This window comes from Schistocerca piceifrons, unplaced genomic scaffold (genome assembly GCF_021461385.2).
Source record: "Schistocerca piceifrons isolate TAMUIC-IGC-003096 unplaced genomic scaffold, iqSchPice1.1 HiC_scaffold_453, whole genome shotgun sequence".
Taxonomy (NCBI): Eukaryota; Metazoa; Arthropoda; class Insecta; order Orthoptera; family Acrididae; genus Schistocerca; species Schistocerca piceifrons.
The window spans coordinates 35,001-40,000 of NW_025728682.1; the positions used below are offsets into that span (position 1 = coordinate 35,001).

Below are 5,000 nucleotides of genomic sequence, written 5' to 3' on the forward strand. Positions count from 1 at the left end.
TCGGTCCCCATGCGCGTTGCACTCGCACTCGCACTCGCAAAAACGTGGGGCAAATATATTACGCGGAAGAGTTATAACAGACCGAGCCCCACTGCATGGGGGGAGTCTTTGTCACTAATGTACACAGATAGAACATTGTGGACTGGAACCAGATTACCCGTACACACGGCGCTGATTAGTAATCAATGCAGAGCCATCAAACTACAGAAAATATATACAACTGTCCGTATACATGCTGAAAGAGTCTGCCCACAATGGGAACCACACGTCAGCCAGACACTCTGATCACGCACCACTCTCTGCTTCTAACAGGCGCACATACAATATGTAAGCACCAGCATGGAACAACATCCAGTGCATCCTCTCCGCCACATTACACAATCCACACTATCACAACCAGACCAGGAGGTCCATGCGGAAAATAGAATATCCCACCCTTTCGACATCCACCATTGCGCAGATAAGGCACCAACACCCACACATGTCCTATACAACGGTGCACCCAACATCACAATAGTACCTCCTGTCACAGCGCACAAACAATGACATGAGTCAAAGACACAGGTCTGACACAAGCATAGAATTGGAGCGCCGCCTCTAATAAGCCAAAGGTGCATCCTGACGTGACAAATCTCATCATGTCACAAGCATTCACTTACTATAATCACTATCAACGAACCTGCCGCCCCGCCCGCCCCCCCCCCCCCCACACCTTTCCTTACAACAACGTGTAACCTAACCTAACCCATGTTGTACCTTAACCTAACCCATGTTGTACCTTAACCTAACCCATGTTGTGCCTTAACCTAACCCATGTTGTGCCTTAACCTAACCCATGTTGTCCCCTAACCTAACCCAAGTTGTCCCCTAACCTAACCCATGTTGTCCCTTAACCTAACCCATGTTGTGCCTTAACCTAACCCATGTTGTGCCTTAACCTAACCCATGTTGTCCCCTAACCTAACCCATGTTGTCCCCTAACCTAACCCATGTTGTGCCTTAACCTAACCCATGTTGTCCCCTAACCTAACCCATGTTGTGCCTTAACCTAACCCATGTTGTCCCCTAACCTAACCCATGTTGTCCCCTAACCTAACCCATGTTGTCCCCTAACCTAACCCATGTTGTGCCTTAACCTAACCCATGTTGTGCCTTAACCTAACCCATGTTGTCCCCTAACCTAACCCAAGTTGTCCCCTAACCTAACCCATGTTGTCCCCTAACCTAACCCATGTTGTGCCTTAACCTAACCCATGTTGTGCCTTAACCTAACCCATGTTGTGCCTTAACCTAACCCATGTTGTCCCCTAACCTAACCCATGTTGTCCCCTAACCTAACCCATGTTGTGCCTTAACCTAACCCATGTTGTCCCCTAACCTAACCCATGTTGTGCCTTAACCTAACCCATGTTGTCCCCTAACCTAACCCATGTTGTCCCCTAACCTAACCCATGTTGTCCCCTAACCTAACCCATGTTGTGCCTTAACCTAACCCATGTTGTGCCTTAACCTAACCCATGTTGTCCCCTAACCTAACCCATGTTGTCCCCTAACCTAACCCATGTTGTCCCCTAACCTAACCCATGTTGTCCCCTAACCTAACCCATGTTGTCCCCTAACCTAACCCATGTTGTCCCCTAACCTAACCCATGTTGTCCCCTAACCTAACCCATGTTGTCCCCTAACCTAACCCATGTTGTCCCCTAACCTAACCCATGTTGTCCCCTAACCTAACCCATGTTGTGCCCTAACCTAACCCATGTTGTGCCCTAACCTAACCCATGTTGTGCCCTAACCTAACCCATGTTGTGCTTAACCTAACCCATGTTGTCCCCTAACCTAACCCATGTTGTCCCCTAACCTAACCCATGTTGTCCCCTAACCTAACCCATGTTGTCCCCTAACCTAACCCATGTTGTCCCCTAACCTAACCCATGTTGTGCCTTAACCTAACCCATGTTGTCCCCTAACCTAACCCATGTTGTCCCCTAACCTAACCCATGTTGTCCCCTAACCTAACCCATGTTGTCCCCTAACCTAACCCATGTTGTCCCCTAACCTAACCCATGTTGTCCCCTAACCTAACCCATGTTGTCCCCTAACCTAACCCATGTTGTCCCCTAACCTAACCCATGTTGTGCCCTAACCTAACCCATGTTGTCCCCTAACCTAACCCATGTTGTGCCTTAACCTAACCCATGTTGTGCCTTAACCTAACCCATGTTGTCCCCTAACCTAACCCATGTTGTCCCCTAACCTAACCCATGTTGTGCCTTAACCTAACCCATGTTGTGCCGTAACCTAACCCATGTTGTGCCTTAACCTAACCCATGTTGTGCCTTAACCTAACCCATGTTGTGCCTTAACCTAACCCATGTTGTGCCTTAACCTAACCCATGTTGTGCCTTAACCTAACCCACGTTGTCCCCTAACGTAACCCACGTTGTCCCCTAACGTAACCCACGTTGTCCCCTAACGTAACCCACGTTGTCCCCTAACGTAACCCACGTTGTCCCCTAACGTAACCCACGTTGTCCCCTAACGTAACCCACGTTGTCCCCTAACGTAACCCACGTTGTCGCCTATCGTAACCCACGTTGTCGCCTAAACCTGCTCTGTAATTGTTATACGACTCGTTCAATTAGTGTAGTGTTGCCCACCCGCAACCCTCGCAATATAGTTCGCTACTCGCACTGCCCGCTCCCCTGTGTATCGCTTCATGTTAAACACCTTGCAAGTCTTGCTGACTTTCCACATGCTCCTGCTGTACACTGTAATGTGGATGGCAGCAGGGCGTACATGCCGCCCCCCCCCCCCCCCACCTCTCCCCACGTCCCCACCTTGCCCCCTGCCTTCGCAAGGTGGTTGGTGACAAGTTTGCATGTTCAATGCCCTTCGCATGCGACGTACGCAGGCTACGTTGTGGTGCGGCCTGTGTCAACTGTCCGCTGATGTCGTACGCGTGAACCACAATCTGTACTGCACATTCGTCCTTATGTACTGAATGATACATCGTGGCACATGTGTGACCGTACAACGACTGCGCCCAAAAACGGCGGACCATACAGTGCAAATATTGTGCACGCAGCTACGTGTCGTCTCCCTATGAGAGCTGGATTGCAGTGTGGTACGCCATAGAGACGTGTGGGAGGAACGGACGCCGTGGATGGCGATCAGCATGAGCTGTCTGTTGATGTATTCGGACCTAGTCGTCTCTCCTCACACACCGTGATGGCATGGTGCAGCGCGTTCCATATCTGCGACATGCTACAGAAGCCGGTTGACAGTCGTTCGAGCAATGGACATCGCATACGTACGGGGGCCACCTTCCACGTATTGTCTAGGCGTGCACATTTTGTTGCGTGTATGTGGGCAGACGTAGTGTGGCGTGACACCTGACACAGGCATGCAATAATGGTTGAAGTTGCAAATGGCGATGGACGCCTACGTTTTCTGGTGAAGTTACGCAAATGAAGAAATGGTAACCCGTTGTGGTGCGGTTGTTCTCGCTAGGGGTGAATCGGTGATGGCGACGATAGGTTGAGGTACTAACCGGTTGTTCCAGCGATACCCACCATGCCGACGAAACTGAACGGCATCTGGGTGTGAAGCGATACGCGGCGGTGGCTGGGTGGGACCGTCCCCGGCCGGTGAGGGGGCGCCTCCCGGCGTGCTGGCCGCGCGGTGCGTGGGCGCACGCGCTACAGCCGGCTGGTGGGGGCGGCCAGTGGCAGGCGCGCCGGCCGACGGACGCGGCAGGCGTCGCAGCTGCGCGCCGGCGCACCCTGCGCGCGGCGCCGTGCGGCCAAAGTAGGTCCTCGCGGGCCCGGTGCGAAGCGCGGTGGACATCTGCAGTGTGCTGGTCCGATTGAGGACTGTGTGCGTTGAGGATGCGCCGCCGCCCGGCGCTCGGCGCCGCGACGCCGTCTGCTGCTCGGTCGCCCCAGCGGTTCTCGCTGGTGGTTTGTATCGCAGCTGTGCGGATGTGTTGGCGTGTGCGCTGTGCTGGGAGAGTTCGCTTCGGCACCCAAGTGGGGCTTTTGTCCTTCTGTGGCGCTGGCGTTGGAGCTGCCGGTCACCGTAGGTGGCGCGTGTTGTCTCCCGCCGGCAATGCCACGACAGCACGCTCCCGGGCCTCTGTCGGCAGCGGCAAGCTCAGTTGGGAGCACGGGTGGTCGCACCGAAAGCGTCTACTCGCCTAACTCCGGGCGATTGCGCCTCTCTCGAACCCGACCAAGTACTTGGGACGGCGCTGCGCGCCGCCGGGACCTGAGAGGGTTTCGAGGTGTATTGTGCAGGGGAGCTCAGCCTCCTCCTGTTTGCAGAATGATTGAGCGGACGCTTGCGTGTTCGCGCGGGCCCCCGGGACACACTCCCGGGCGGCCGGCTGCTCAGCTCTAGTTGACGCAGCTCCCTGGTTGATCCTGCCAGTAGTCATATGCTTGTCTCCAAAGATTAAGCCATGCATGTCTCAGTACAAGCCGCATTAAGGTGAAACCGCGAATGGCTCATTAAATCAGTTATGGTTCCTTAGATCGTACCCACGTTACTTGGATAACTGTGGTAATTCTAGAGCTAATACATGCAAACAGAGTCCCGACCAGAGATGGAAGGGACGCTTTTATTAGATCAAAACCAATCGGTCGGCTCGTCCGGTCCGTTTGCCTTGGTGACTCTGAATAACTTTGGGCTGATCGCACGGTCCTCGTACCGGCGACGCATCTTTCAAATGTCTGCCTTATCAACTGTCGATGGTAGGTTCTGCGCCTACCATGGTTGTAACGGGTAACGGGGAATCAGGGTTCGATTCCGGAGAGGGAGCCTGAGAAACGGCTACCACATCCAAGGAAGGCAGCAGGCGCGCAAATTACCCACTCCCGGCACGGGGAGGTAGTGACGAAAAATAACGATACGGGACTCATCCGAGGCCCCGTAATCGGAATGAGTACACTTTAAATCCTTTAACGAGTATCTATTGGAGGGCAAGTCTGGTGCCAGCA

The 5,000-nt window shown here is 53.6% G+C and overlaps 1 non-coding gene across 1 annotated transcript in view; it reads left to right on the plus strand.

Annotated features, from left to right (window-relative positions):
- Positions 1 to 4,411: 4,411 nt before the first annotated feature.
- The window catches only part of LOC124751092, a 1,911-nt gene continuing 1,322 nt past the window's right edge, over positions 4,412 to 5,000 (plus strand). Inside the window, exon 1 of the ribosomal RNA XR_007012041.1 lies at positions 4,412 to 5,000. This exon is cut by the window's right edge and continues 1,322 nt beyond it. This is a non-coding gene — a ribosomal RNA (small subunit ribosomal RNA).